General features: G+C 39.3%; 2 long non-coding RNA genes across 4 annotated transcripts in view; both read right to left on the reverse strand.

The window, feature by feature from the left end:
• LOC149014360 (uncharacterized) overlaps positions 1 to 266 on the reverse strand; it is a 62,396-nt gene extending 62,130 nt beyond the window's left edge. Inside the window, exon 1 of the long non-coding RNA XR_016173410.1 lies at positions 80 to 266. This is a non-coding gene — a long non-coding RNA (uncharacterized LOC149014360). The remainder of the gene's footprint in view (positions 1 to 79) is intronic.
• A 3,729-nt stretch (positions 267 to 3,995) lies between these two features.
• LOC149014361 (uncharacterized) overlaps positions 3,996 to 16,074 on the reverse strand; it is a 72,094-nt gene continuing 60,015 nt past the window's right edge. For 2 of the 3 annotated variants that reach the window (XR_016173649.1, XR_016173651.1), the window contains exons 3-4: positions 5,148 to 5,214; positions 3,996 to 5,066 (exon numbers count right to left, since the gene is read on the reverse strand). This is a non-coding gene — a long non-coding RNA (uncharacterized LOC149014361). The remainder of the gene's footprint in view (positions 5,067 to 5,147; positions 5,215 to 16,074) is intronic. The other variant, XR_016173650.1, reaches the window with a different exon arrangement.

Consider the following 16,074-nt stretch of genomic DNA (forward strand, 5'->3'; position numbering starts at 1 on the left):
GATAGCAAACCCTAAATTTCATTTCAATAACAAATTAGAAAATCCTATTATAAGAGGGATTGAAGAGAAGATCGCGAACCATGGTTAGCCGAAGAAATGCGAACGCTCAAGAACTTCTAACAGAGATGAACAGCCGTGGTCGCCCGGCGATCGAAAATACAAGTAGATTATCAGAGGAAGAAGTTGGGGGTTGGGATCGGAGGTTTGGAGTTCGGGAGAGCGAAAAATCTCAGCGATGAAGTCGTATTTCTTCTGTGGAAACTGAAGAGACGCTTTAAGAAAACTGAAAGAAATATATATTGAATAAGTCGGTTTTTCTTTTATTTTTAATTTTCCGTAAATGAAATGTGTCCTTCAGGTTTGCAAGACAAGCGGTACACTTTTTTTAAATATTTTTGCGCGGGAAGCAAGTCTGCGCCATTTTTTAGGGTTTTTGTTTACTTTTTATATTTTCGGTAAATATAGCAAGTTTTGAAACATTTCAATATTTTTTTTATGTCATTTTCTTACAACCATTCTTCTAGTTCAGTCCATGGTTCCAGTGTCGGTGATATATTGCCATGTTGGAGTGTAGCGACACGACACCCCCCTTCCACATGAAGTCGACAATAAGTCAACAATATATTGCGATGTCGCCAAATGCCATAAATGTCGCTTCTCTCTGTTGTATCTTTTATTTTAACTCTATTTTTCTAGAATCTATGCTTCATTATCATCGACTATTATATTATTTGCGTCGACCAAGCAGAATTTTATACAGTCGAACATGTGTCAATTAGGAACATCAGTTTAGATGATGTTTTAGGTCAAAATAACGATCACAATGTGTTTATTGGCCTCAAACTAGGCTGCACAATCAAATTCAAATTAAAATGACTCCAAATACCCCTCTAAACTATGAGTCGATTTTTCATTGACACCCCTCCAAATGTCGTCCGATATATCGTAATATGTCACCATGTCAGTGAGGTCGCTAGCCACCAACACGACGACACAAAGCAATTTTTCATGCAAAGAATTAGACGGATGATTTTCATGAGACTAAGCTGAAATCAATCATCTCCATAGTATGATTAAATTTTTTTATAGTAGCTAATAAATAAACTATCTTATGTTATTATCATTTAAAATTGACACATTTAAGTTGCATAGCACTCACACAATACACCGTTTTATCTTTCCCCGTGCATCAAAATATTAGTAATATAGCAAATTATTAAGTTTAGCATCAATTCAAATAGAGTAGGGAGTGTTAGCAAACAATACAATGAGTCAATGACAAACAAAAGATGGTGAATTATGTAGCACTTTATAAAATTTATCCCATAGACAAATATTTGTAATTACAAGAATCCTTCACATTCTTTTAAATTCGTTATAAAAAAATATACATTCACATTCTTATAAATTTTTTATGAAAAAAATATACAATCAAGAGTTACTTAATCCACTTAAGCTTGAAAATAGTACAATAACAACAACAATAAGCGTCACCCCAACTAGATAGGGTTGGTTACATGGATTATTACATTCTATCAGTTATGTTTGATGCTATGTTATATACATGGTTTAAGCTATGCATATCATTTATCACTACTTCTTTTAAGGCTATTTTAAGTATGCCTCTAGCTTTTATAATTTATATAATATGGATTAGATAACTTATCCATACAAGAGCATTTATGGGTATTCGTTTAATGTAGTCGTACCATCTTAAACAACTTTCTCAAAGCTTATCACTTATGGGAACAATTACCAAACCAACTTTAATATGATCATTCATTATCTCATCTTTCGCAGGTTTGCCACTCATCCATCTTATTATCTTCATTTGTGTTATACTTAATTTATCTTATGATTATTTTTAGGGTAATTTTCATTTGGACCCCCAAGGTTTGGTCTAGGTCACTTTTAGTCCAAAAAAAGTTCCTTTTTGCATAGGGCTCCCTTGAGGTTTATAGAAATGACTAATTAAGTACAAATCATAATTTTGACGACCAAAATACCCTTATGGTGCAATAGTCAAGATTGTACCATGTACGTCATTTCAATCTAATGGTTTATGTTAAAAAGACCAAATATAATTGCATTTTTTACTTTTTTATTTTATATTCAAGGACCAAATTTATACCATTCATTGAAACTCAATAAAATCTCCTTCCCATTCCAAATCAACAAATAGTACTTGGAACCCCTTTACCTTTAGATGGATTTCATTTCAACAATTTTGGAGTTAAAACAAATAAGTTATGGGTACCCCAAATTTGAAAGGCATTTCGAACGATTTCAGTTACATTCGATATACTGCAGAAGACTGTAGATTTTTCAGTATAGTAGATTCGATCAGTAGGAGTAATTGGCAAGCTTGCATGGTCATGGGCAGTGCTTAATCCGAAACCAAAACAGAGAAGTTACGGGGCACCTCATTTTAAAGGGAATTTTGGCCTTTTTGGAGTTATTTAACGTAGTCATACTGAAAAAACTATGGAGATGTGCTGATATGACCCCTTATTGGTAGTGCGGCCACAATTGACGTCCAATTCAGGGCTAAAATGGATGAGGTATGGGTCATCTTAATTTAAAGGCATTTTGGTCAGTTTGAGTTACTTTCCATTTTATTGCATAAGATAGTGTAGATTTGTTAATATGGGAAACTTGAATGCTAGGGGTAATTGGCGTGGACATGGCCACAAGAGGTGCTCAATAAGCAGTCGAAACGGAGAAGTTACGGGTCACCTCATTTTAAAGGGAATTTTGGCCTTTTGGAGTTATTTAACGTTGTCATAAAGAAACCGTGAAGATTTGCTATATGACCCGTTATTGGTAGTGGGCCACAATTAACGCTCATTTCAGGGCTAAAATGGATGACTTATGGGTCATCTTAATTTAAAGGCATTTTTGTCAATTTGGGTTATTTTCCACTTTCTTGCATAATATAGTGTAGATTTGTTAATATGGGAAACTTGAATATTGGGGGTAATTAGCAAGGATATAGCCATGAGGTGTTCAATACGGAGAAGTTATGAGCCACAAAATTTTGAAGGGCATTTTCGAGCTGCGCTTGAATCATAGCTTAAACGAATAAGCTAGGGCATAGATTCTTTGTACAGATCTGTTATTCGTTTGTACCACAAATGGAAGGGTATGCAATCATGTAGCCAATGAAACCTTGAGTGGTTCAGATTCCTCACAATTCTAGAAGTTTTTTCTAGGCCGTGATCATTCTTTTTTTTTTTTTTTTTTTTTTTTAACCAAGACGTTTTATATATAGGGAAATTGGGGATTATGATATTACATATGTTGCCGGTAAGGGTTGAATCCATAACCTCTGCACTGAGAGTGAGGTTCGAATCAACTCCACTAACAAATTTAGGGTTATCCTGCAAGAGGATGAAAAAAAGAATTGGAGTTTGGCTGATTCAACAAATCTTCATCTTAGTTACAGGTAAACCTTGAACCACCAAAGAATTCAAGAAATTTGATTGGGAGCAGATTTGGATAAAGCGTATTTGGTTGGCCGAAGAAAAGATTATGATCTTTGGCACTTTACTTCTTTGGATCTTGAGATCGGAATCAGAAGTTCAGATTAATTATCCATGTAGACTCTCGGAGTCCCTGATTTGGTGCATAGCCAGTGTAGATGGTGAGTCGCCAATCCACCCGTTAGTATTAAGTAGAGAACTATCATTGCAATTGAAGGGATTAAGTTTATCAACGCGGTGAGATTTTGTCATGTGTAATCACTACAGATACGTTACGATGCACCCACAAGCAGATCTCAACGAGATTGATATCTGAGGGTTTCCGACTCTCCCACAAGCGGATTCTCGAGAGATTCCTTTTTGAGGGTTCATATTTGTATTACACTTGAAGTGTACTACAAATAATCTTATGAGCTTTTGTCATGTTAGTATATGTAAAACGATTTCACCCAAAAAAATAAAAATAAAAATAGCTAATGTATAACGAGTATACTTTTGCCTCCTACTTTGTCTTTTACAAGAGTTTATGCGAATATTGAGAGTTATAATTTCTATTTGTCAGTATGGAAATTCTTCTTTACTATCCGCATTATTTGGATACTTCTTGTGTATTTAAGCGACATCTCCATGACTTGCATAAATCTTAACAAGTTGTAAGATATAAGAAGGAAACTAATGTATCTCTTAAGAATTTTAGGGTTATTTTTCATTCACTTTTTGTGGAACTTGGACTCAAGGTACAAACCGTACAACAAATTCGAAGGTAAAAAGAATAAATGAATGCATTGCATCTTCAGTGAAACAACAAATGTTAATCGGTCAAATACAATTTCCCTTTCCAATATCACTTGACATCCGCACATTGCATGCTAAATTATTACCATCTACATTCTCTACGTCACAAATGATGTGCAACAGTATGCAGTACCACTATAATGTTGTCCATAATTTGAGGGGGAAACTTAAACTGTAAATCATGTTTTACAACATTTGATTTCAACTTAAAAACTATATCCCAGTGATCCATAGGTCTGATTTCTCATCCGTAACTGTTGGGCAAATCACCAAAAATTAGATAGAAAAAAAGAAAGAAAAAAAAAGCGAATACGAGGTTTGTATCCCTAGATAATTGCCAAATTGGAATCCAGAAAAGAATACGTTGTCCAAGTGGGAATGAATAAACAAGGTCAAGTATGTACTTTCAATCATATCGAATTCACACTTTTTACTTACCAGAGTTCAGAGATCTTGCACATTCTGTACGTAAGGTTCTGGGCCTACAGGTGGGATGATAGAAATCATTGGAATGGTGATCTGCATTTGGTTACAAGGGGGGTGATGATGCCTCAATATTTGCAGCAGGTGATACTTATTCCATTATCATGGAACCTTAGAGATGAATCAGCTATTGCAATTGGATTGGTTTCTGTCGTTCAAGTCTTCGAGGTATATCAGAGGAAGAATAGTCAGATATTATTAAGTGTTCTGTGTGCATTAACAATGACAATAGATGCCATCACTGGGGAAAAAGGAGGCCCTATGTTTGTTGTTTAACCCTTAATAGCTTCACCAACAGGTCCGCACCTGCAATGAGTGAAAGGATTACTTTTTTAGTTCAATCTCCAGGTCTGCAGTTCCAAATGAATGAAAGGATTACTTGCGTACTTGAATATTGTTTTCCATCACTGGAGCACGTGTTTTTTGAGTTGCAGCATGTAATCGTCTGGATCCACTGCAGAAGAAGTAGAATCAAAATTAGAACAAGACAAGGAACTGAAATGGCTGCCATTAGTTCTTAGGAGGAAGAAAATATGAGCAATGCAAGATGTTAATCTAAAAGAAAGTGGGGTTCCCAATCATGTAGGCTGCAGGAGAACCAACCGCTCCACTAGATGGCCACCACTGGGATGGAGATTTCGTTGCTGGGCTCAAGTCCCATAGGGGTGGGGGGCAATGAAAAATAATAGAGGCACAAATTAGTTTCCAGCATTCCTTTCGGCTTTGACCGTTCCTCTTTAGTTTTGAGTTTAGCTAGGTGCCTTTGTTGGCTCTTGTTTGAGTTCAGCCCTTGCATTTGCTCATATTTCCTTTCTACTACCCCACTCTTTCCTTTGGTAAGGAATTCTTTATTCATCCAAGAAAAATATATGGAGGTTTCTAACTCAAAGAAACCAATTATTGCTTTCTAACAAAATCACACCACCCCGACAAAGAGGCAGAAAAAGGAGATTACACCAGAATACCATCTCACAAGGCAATACCTAAACAAGGAAAGATGGTGATAGGCCCTTGATCACACACGGCGATGGTTTCAGGTGATGAAGATGGGTTTACATATATCTTCAGAGAGAAGAGACGAAGGGTTGGAGCTTTTGATGATGGGCTTAAGATTTAATGGCATAATTGAGATTTAATGGCATAATTGCATGTGAACTTACTCTGGAGAAAGAAAATATCGAGGACAAGAAAGCATCAATGTTTTTCATAGTAATTCAAGATTAATAGAAACCATGAAGCTTGTGGGAAATGGGAAAAGAATTTAATGAGGGAAATGGTGGTTTTCCTTGAAACTTGGAAGAGAAAGGAGGTGGATTGTCCATGGTAAATAATAAACATTATCGACTAACAGAAAAGGTTGGGGCATTATCTAGTTGTGCCTTTCAAAAGCCTCTCCCAGGCCAATTCAACCCCTCCAAACCCCATAACCGAATTGGATAACTGCCCCTCTCCTTGCTCTCCAAGTGACCTCTTTATCCTCATTATTTCTTTATGCATGGTGCTTATTCACTGAAATTATTTATTAGTGCGTAAACTCAAGAAACAAGGGGCTTATCAACTCCACACCTTGAGTTTCACCTTGTCCTCAAGCTGAAGACAGGAAATTGCTGGTGCATCTCAGTAAAATACTCCCAAGTGTTCTCATAATGCCGCAAATGCTTCCATTTGATGAAAACCAGTGGCAGCCCTTTGTCTGCACACCGGATGGCTAGTAGCATTTCAGTTATGCGTGTAAATTCATAGTCGTCCGCCAAGCACTTGGGTAGCGATTATGGCTGAATATCTTGACCTATGACCTTCTTCTGGGATAACATGGAAGACTGGGTGCATTTGTGTGGTTTCTGATATCTTTAGGTTACAAGCTACTGGTCCTATTCTCTCAACAATTGGGTAGGGGCCACAAAACCTTGGACTGATGCTCATTCCTCTGACAAGTATCACAAGCTGCCACATAATCACAGATGGTCTTTTTCATGCCAACCTAAAACAGAACTGCCACAATACGCTTTTAGGTCCATAAGAAACCCAAATGCAGAGGGAGCGGCGTAGAATTCAGACAGCAACTTAGGGATCAAGGGGGAGTCATTAGCTACCACAACCCAAACCTTTATAATAGAGAACTCTATTTCTCAACTGGTACGTGGCGTTAGCTGCTGTCCCACTAATTAAATCATGAATAATGGGCCGGTATCTATCACTGTTCACTTCTTCAATCAGCTGCTTCTTGCCAAACATTGGTGGTGAGAGCACCTAGGTGGGGTTCACCTTTAGTCTCCCATACAGCATTGGCAGCTTTCTTTTCTGCTCCTGGTTTGTAGATGATCTCAGAATTGTAGCCCAGTAACTTCATAACCCACTTCTGCTAATCAGCAGCTACTACATGTTCCAAGAGGTATCACAGGCTACGCTGGTCTGTCCTAGCCTTGAAGCATTGACCTATTAGATAACGCCTCCATTTGGTTACCGCAATCACCATCAACTCCTTCTCATAGACTGACTTGGCTAGTGCTCTTAGGGACAGATCTTTGACTCGAATATGCTATTGGAATGGCCCTCCTATACGAGTATTACACCTAATCCAAGACCTGATGCATCTGTCTTCACCAAAAAGTCCTTGCTAAAATTAGGCATTGCAAGAACTGGTACTATAGTCATTGCCTCCTTGAGTGTCTAAAAAAGCTCTGATGGCTTCTCCATTCCAAACAAAAGATTCTTTTAACAGCTGTATGAGTGCAGCAGCAACCTTCCCATAATCTTTTACAAATCTCTGATAATAACCAGCCAGCCCAAGAAATCCACACAAAGCCTTTAAATTACTGGGAGGTGGCTATATTCTAACATGCACTTTATTTTTTGAGAATCAGAGGCAACTCCATTTCCAGAATTTATGTGGCTTAACCTCTCCAATTCCGGGACCCCAAAAGGAACATCTTTCTCGAATTCACCACCAATTTATGCTGCACTAACAGTGAGAAGGCAATTTGCAAATGACTCCCACGAAGACTAAGATATTATTAAAAAACACAAGTATGAATTTTCTAAAGTTTTACTTGAATACCTCATTCATTAGTGACTGGAAAGTAGCTGAGCATCTGTCAATCCTAACAGCACAACGAGGAATTCATAGTGTCCATTGTGTGTTCTAAAGGTAGTCTTCTCAACAACTTCCCCGTTCACTCTGATTTGATGGTTCCCAGCCTTGAGGTCAAGTTTACTAAATACTGCTGCTCCCCTTAACTCATCCAAAGTTCATAGATGGTGGGATGAAGAACTTGTCCAGGATTGCATTTATTGTGGAGAGCATGGCCCTCCACACATAACATTCTCCAACCTTCATTTTTTTTCCGGAACCAGCAACACTGGGGTCGAAAAGTAATTGATACTTGGCCTGATGACTCTCATGGTAACATGTATGGGTCTGATTGGGCAGCAATGGGGTCTGACATTGGGCTAACATGTATGGGTCTGATTTGGCAGTCAGTGGCTTAAAGCAGTGGAAATAACTTGGTTAATCAAAGAGACGCCTGAAATCAATCAACTGGTCCAGCGGTGAGTAGGTAGGTGGGGTTCGGTATTTTGGGATCCTCAGTATCCAGTGGGCGAAGCCAAAATCCTTTGCCTCCAGATTGCATCATTCCCACACTGCATGTACAGTGGTTGAAGCCAAAATCCATAAATTGGGCTGAGCTACCTGCTTAGAAGACTCGTACTTCAGCCTTTATTTTCTTCATCAAACCCAAAATAGAGCCACACTTCAACAAGGCTTGTTTCCTTACTCAAACGATGACCGCTAGGGCTTCGAATTAGGAAATGTACTCTAAAACTGAGCTTCCATGACAAGAGCCAGTCACTGCCTTTTGTGACAACATCATCTGTGGCGACTGCAATCTCCTCCACCCCAACCATGACTCGATAAGGCTTTGCAATCCTCCATTACCAACACTAAGCTGGACCCTGCCCTCAACTTCACATTGACGTTGAGTCCATGCAATGAAAAATATCAATGTACTCTAGCCACCCACCCAATTGGATCCACGCCACTGAAAATCAGCATTTCTAGTTAATGTGGGAAGAAGTCACGATGTGCCGTCATTTCTCTACATAGAATCGATGTATTATACCAAACCCTTCCTCTGTAATCTTCAGCGCCTGAGGCTCCCACCTCCACAGCCTTCCCTTGCATAAGATAAAGCCCTCAAGCTCACTTTAAACTTCGGATTGCTTTGTTCTTGCTCCATATGTTGAGCTAGAGAACAAAGTTTTGAGTTCAATGTGCTCATCTACCCTTGGAACTCCCAAATGACATACTTGAGTTCATCAAATTTGTTATCCGTTATGCCCCTTACCATCCCCTTAATCCCAACTTGCTTAGCTCCTAAATCTCAGCTTTACAACACCTACACTTCCCATGCACACTCATTCCAGCCACTTCTTTATATAGCTCCATAGTTCTCTGAATTTAACTAACCTTAAAGTGGACCATTGAAGTATATGATGGTTGCCCTCAACTTCTCATCACATCTACTCCATGCAACGGAAAACATCGTTGCACTCTGGCCGCCCACCCAATTGGATTCTGATGGAATATTTGCTAAATCCTTGCATGTCATTATGACACTGCAGAACTTTATTTATAACACTAGAATGAAGTGAAGAATACAAGAATACCAGATGTGGGACTAAAAAATAATAAAACTCCTAACAAGATAAAACTACCATTCTTTGACTTACAAGACTCCCCCTCAAGTTGGTGCTTAGATGTCTATCGGGCCCAACTTGCTAAGAATGCTATTGAATAATTTGACACTCGATATCAGCTCCTTTATTATCATATGTGACAAATGAAATCTAAATAGGCCCAAACTCGACCTTCTACTTGAAAAAATGCTTGTCAATCTACCTTAAGATATGGTACATTGCATCTAGATGCGAGGAGTAAGGATTGTGCATGTATTGAATAAAAGGCCAACTGCGAGGTGAAAATGGGTCTGGTATATGAAAGATAAATCAGCTTCCCGACCAGTTTTGATAGCTGGTCTTATCAGTAGGTTCTCTTTCCTTTGACTTCAACTATTGATTTCATTCTACTGGGGTCTCAGAAGGTCTACACCCTACCATCCTAGTCTCTTTTGGTCCAATGCGTACTTTCTCACTACTTCCTGTGATGACTATGTCATCCACTATATACTAGAAGAATTGTAATATGAGAACCTCCCCATTTAATAAATAGGGTATCGTCTGCATTGCTCTACTTGTCGCTATAGGAGACCACAACTTTATGAAAACCTCCCAAACCAAGCCGTAGTGGACAGTTGTAGTTCATACAATGCTCTCCTCAATTTGCATACTTTCCTATGTGTTTCAGGACCAGAATATCCAAGGGGTATATCCAAATATACTTCTTCTAGAAGTTCTCCAAGTAGGAAAGCATTCTTGACATCCAACTACTGAAGATCCCACTCTTGGGTCACTACACATGAGACAATGGTCCAAACTGAGTAAAGTCTATGGCTACCGGTCTCGCCTTATGCCTCACAATGCTACCATCTGCTCGATTAAAAACACCCGCTTGCACCCACATTTTGTTTTTTCCCAAGTCTTCCATTTCCTCATCCATAGCCTTCTTCCAATTTGAGTGAGACACTACCTCCTGCTAGGAGTTAAGAATAGAGATGGAGGTCAAAGAGGAAATAAAGCCCTAGGACTGATATGAAATATGATTAGAGATTGGATGCTTAGTGCATGTGTCACATTGATTTCTCAAAGCAATAGGCAGATCTAGATCAGACACAAATTCATCAGATGGAACTGCTTCTTTAGTACTAAGAGTCGGTGCTTCCAACTAGATCTGTTCAAAAAAGGGTTTTGTTCTTCCTTCGATAGGTCTTCAAATCCCAGAAGCGTGACTGCCACTCGAGCCACATTCACTCATCGCGATTAGCTTTTTAACTCCACATGCCCATTGGGAACATGTGCCATCATAACGCCCTTTCCCTCGAACCGTCACCTACATTTAGCTGTTGATCTTGGAATAATCTTGCTTGGTTTCTTAGTCCCGAACAAACACATATTCTCGATCGTAGATCTGAATTGATCATGTTCGTCCAAATCCATCTTTCAAGTTATTTAAACCCCCCCCTTTACCTTGCATTTCAATTATTTACTTTGCCATTTTCGAGTTCCTTTGTTTTGAAGATTTCAATAAGCTCTTAAATGATCTCTACCATCAAGTTTTCCAAAATCAACTTCAACTTGCTCCACTTGTTTAAGTATTTAACAAGTAAGTTCTTCCATCCCTTCGTCCAGTGTTCTTCTTTTCTCTTCCTCTCTTTTTCTTCTTCATTTTCATTTTGGGGATTACCATTTCTGCTGGTTAGGGCCCCATTCACTTCAATTTTCTTTTAGAACCCTTTAGGGCACACCCCTTTCCTTTTCTAATAATGGGTAGTGGGAGAATATCTAAGGATGATTCAATCGACCGAATGGTCGAAGGAGACGACTCAGATAACCAATCTAGCCCTTCAATCTCTGTTGAATTTTCTGAGGATAAGAACATTAGGATCACCGACCGTTGGTTTGGTGCTTTAGCCCAGTCTTCTCGTACAGAACAACCAACGAATAATATGAAAGGTAGAATCGCTACTTCTCCTCCAAACTCCCGAAAGCACAAAACCTTCAAGAAGGCAGTTGCTAGTGATTCCCGACCTTCTTAAAGGCCTTCGATGGTCCCGACTTCTTTATCTCCCACATTCGTCCTGCTGAAGTGGACAACATTACTGACTATTTTTCATCCCTTTTTTCCTATCTCCTTCGAGTCTCGAATTCTGATGAAAGGGTTAATTCCAACCCTCCTAAGGAGTTTTCAATTTGCATTGATACCCTAAAAAGAGGGGTCAGATTTCTTCCTTTTCTTCTATATTTGTTGAAATATCCAATCATGCCACCTGTGTCACAGGATGCTTCTCCCGAACAGCTGGCTTTAAAAGATCTACTTGATAGTCCTTTGTTTTGAGCTAGGCATCACTCTTTCTCTACCTCTTTTTTCTCAATTTACCATCTCAGCAAATCCAACCCCCTCCTAGATGAGTCGTCTTCTCCAAAAGTCCCAAAAGTGAGTTGACATGTTAGGGTAGTATCCTTGCTAACAGTACTTGCTCGACAAAGAGTTCGTAAACTCTTCAATCAAATAAAATTTTTGAATCGGAAATGTTCTTTGTTTTTTCTGTTCTTCTTTGTGTTCTGCATTTTAATCTCTTGTTGGTTGCAGGGTCGTCACTAACGACTTCTACCAGCATATGGAAGCTTTGTTGAGCCTTGGTCACCTTAGTGTTTGGTCTTGGCGTCACGACGAGGAAATGAAGACCATTTCGAAGAACTCCAAACTTCGTAAGGTTGGACTTGATTTGATGGTGGCCACTTAGACCATAAGGGAGCGAGAAGTGGACAGGATTCAAGTTGTGCGTTCGACTTCAGATGCTAAAGTCAAAGGTTTAGTAAAAACGCGAGACGATCTACAATATCTTCTCCTTTCTGCTGCTCCTGAAGGACCTTTGTTGAGGTTCAGAAAGGCATGTGTTCAAAAGTACCTAAACAGGTAGCCGTTCTGGCCCGCTACAACTCCATGGCCTATCTTGATGGTCAAAACGAAGGCTGGAGGTCCATTTTGAAGCAGGATCCTTCTTTCCCTACCGGTCTTCACATAGACTTTTGTAATGCTTAAGTCTTTGAGGAGCTGAAGTTGGGAGCTGCCGAAAGGACCCTCTAGAATCCCTACCATATGTCGGAGGACCCAAATGTTGACGGTTACCATATGTAAGGTGTACTGAGACCTTTTGAATCCGTCCTTAGTGTTAATCATTTAACCATGCGCCCCATATTCAAAACAGGTTTGGTGTGAGGAATAATCTTGATAAAAAGACTAACGAAAATTTTTTCTCGATTTTCTAGTATTCCACGATCGGTCCAACTCTCTGCCAGTTGCTACATTGTTCAATCAGTAAGCCCCCTAGCCTACCTGCTTTCGTATTTTATATGAAGGATCCAGTTTCTTCTGGTGCTAAGGGTTTGAAGCTGTTGTGTTTCTTAAGACAAGATCTCCCGGACAATATTGCCAACGCTTTACTCGAGTATTCTAGTAAGATAAAATAAACCTACGGAATTGATTGATTTTAGTTATTGTCTTTGCCCGAACTTCATCCAGGAATTCTAGGTTGTCCAACAAACCTTCCTCGTTCCGGTTTTCTTCAAATTCACTTTCTCTAAGAATCGCAGCCACTATTTCCACTAGGGCTAGGGCCACTAACCAGTAAGATAAATTGAATAGTGTCTCTCCAGTAGATGTTCGAAATATTGTTTTGTAGGCCCATAATACGTTCGGGAGTTCCTCGGGTCCCAAGCATCTTAGCAATGGTCCTTTATAAGATCTTTGATAAAGTCTTCCATTTAAAATAGTGGCCTTTCAGTTCGCATCCTTCTTAAAAGGGTTTCCTTTTGGTCGTTAGATAACCGATAATTTCGAAGATATTTAATGATCGGGTTCATCCAACATCGTTATTCTTTTAGGTACATCATTTCTTTGGTCCTCATCCTCTGTAAGTTCAATTCTTCTATGTACACCAAGTCTATAGTCTTTACCTTTACATTTGCCAGTCTCGACAACTTATATGCCACTTTGTTTCCCTTTCGAGGGATCTGAGAGACCTGAACCTTCTCAAACTCCTTCATTAGTGAGTGCATCATCTTTTGATACTTAGCCAGTCGGGGCCCTTTTCCCTAAACTCTCCTTAAACTTGGTTGACCACCAACTGAGATCACTGAAAATAACTATTTCTGAGACGAAGAGCACTTTTGCCAACCGAAGCACAACGAGGAAGGCCTTATACACAGCCTCGTTATTGCTTGCTTCAAACTTGAACTTAAAAGCATACCAAATAACAAATCCTCCCGAGCTCTTTGATAAGATTTCAGCGCCTGCGCCATTTTTATTAATCTATCCGTTCCCATAAATGTCCCACTTCTTAGAGCGTACTAAGATTCGGCAATCCCTGAAATAGGAGAACTCGTCTCAACCACAAAGTCAATCAATGCTTGTGCTTTTATTGCCGTTCAGGGATTGAAATCAATCTGATACTCACTTAATTCTACCGACCAAGCCGCCATTCACCCTAAGATGTCTGGTTTGTGAGGCACCTGTTTTAAAGGGAAATTAATTAATAACTTCTGTCTGTCCATTGTCCTTTATCTCCTTTTATATTTTTTAGCACTTTAAAACACGGCATACATCTTTCTCCTAATTGCGTTATGAACCTGTTTAAGGCAGCACCTTGTCCGGAAAGGCTCCATATTGATCAAGGCTTGGATCTTGGCGGGTTTTGCCTTAATTCCTCTTCGTGAGACCATGAACCCCAAGAACTTTCCCGAGTATACTTCAAAAGCACATTTTTCTAGGTTTAGCCGCATTTAGTACTTACTTAACACACCAAAAACCTCCGCCAGATAAAAAATGTCTTGATCGTCGTAAGCATTTCATTAACTTATCATTAAACCCTCCATGTTTCGCCCAATCAAGTCCTTCAAAATTTTGTTCACAACACCCTTCTTAGTAGCTCCAGCATTGTTCATCTCGAACGACATTCCTTTGAAGTCATAGGTTCCCCGATAAGTTTTGAACTTCTAAACGTCTTTATTCATCAAAATTTGGATGTATCCTGAGTACACATCCATTAAACTCAAACTCTTATATACTGCTATAGTCTTTAGGCATGGTTTGTTCAGATCAATATTGTCAGTACACATCTGCCATTTCCCATTCGCCTTCTTAACCATTACAACATTGTCCATCCACATCGGACACTTGATAGATTCAATGAATCCTGAACCTTTTAGTTTAAAAACCTCGATACATATGGCCCCCTTCTTCTCGATCGAGAAATTTCTTCCTTTTTTAATTACTAATTTGGCTTTCAAGTCGATCTATAGCTTGTGATCCGGTATGTTGCAATCTATCCACGACATATTTGTTGCCAACCACGTAATCACAACCATGTTCTCTCGAAGAAACTCTTAACTTTTTCTTGAAATCCTCTGGTTGCTATGAACCAATAAAGGACCCTTTCGCCTCCTAGGGAGGATCCAACTGGAGCCTTTCTAATTTCTTTACAGGTTCAGTCTCTGAATGGCCGCTACCTTCCTCAGCCCAACTTTTCCCTTCAAGTAGGAAATATAGCATTGTCGAGAAATTTTCTGATCAAAAGTAACTTTTCCAACACCATTTTTTATCGAGAACTCGATAATCATAAGTTTAGTTGACACGATCGCTCCTAATTTAGTTAAGGATTGTCTTTCGAGGATGACATTTTATGCAGGCAATTCCAGAACAACTAAGAAATTCACTCGTACAGTCGTCTCCCTCAGGTATGTCCCAATTGTTAAATCCAATTGCATTGCTCCTACTACCATTGAGGACCCTGAAGATCCGCAGAAGACCCCGTATCCACCAGCACTCGGTGCACCTCCAAACAACGACGATTGTGTCATCATAGGGAGTAAATCCTCCCTTTTCATCTTCCTCAACGAAAGTGATTGTTTGCAGAGAGCTTGGTCTTTTTCTTCACTTTATTACTTCTCTCGATCCCACGTACTTTGACTTTGCCTTTAGCCTTCTAAGGGATTGCCCCAACTATCACTTTTCTCCTTTCTTTGAATTGGAAACTCAAGCCCTTTGGTCTCTACTACCCGACCGTTCTATTCTTTTCCCTACAACCGTTCTCCTTTCTCGGTCAACTTCTTTGTGCTTCATATAATTGGCATAATGCCCTTAGGACATTAATCTTTCAATGTTCTCCCACAAATATATGCAATCATCGGTGTAATGACAGTAATCCCTAAGCAATCGACAATACTTGTTCATGTTTTTTTGCTCAGGTTTAGATACCATCTTAAGCGGCCACCTCAGTATGTCCTGATCCTTAATCTACATCAAAATCATAGATCGTCGAGCACTCAAGGGTTTTTATTCTGCACGATCGGGCAAACATTGCCTCTAGCTGGATCGTTCATTGCTCCCTTAACACCTTCTACTCCTTATTGGCTACCTTCGCCTCACCTTGTCGGGAATCAAGGATTTTTGTGACTTTTGCCTACTTGACACCTTTGAACAAGTTCGGCAAACATGGTCGGTCCTATACCAACAATTCTAGAAGACGCCTGTTGGAAAGTATGGTAAAAAGGGTTGCTTTTGCAATTTGTTCATCGAAATTCTCGATCTCCATTGTTGCCTTATTAAATCTTTGTAGATAATCCCGAACGGATTCAT

Source organism: Hakea prostrata, chromosome 5 (genome assembly GCF_041222555.1).
Source record: "Hakea prostrata isolate BN-2017 chromosome 5, UWA_Hpros_2, whole genome shotgun sequence".
NCBI lineage: Eukaryota > Viridiplantae > Streptophyta > Magnoliopsida > Proteales > Proteaceae > Hakea > Hakea prostrata.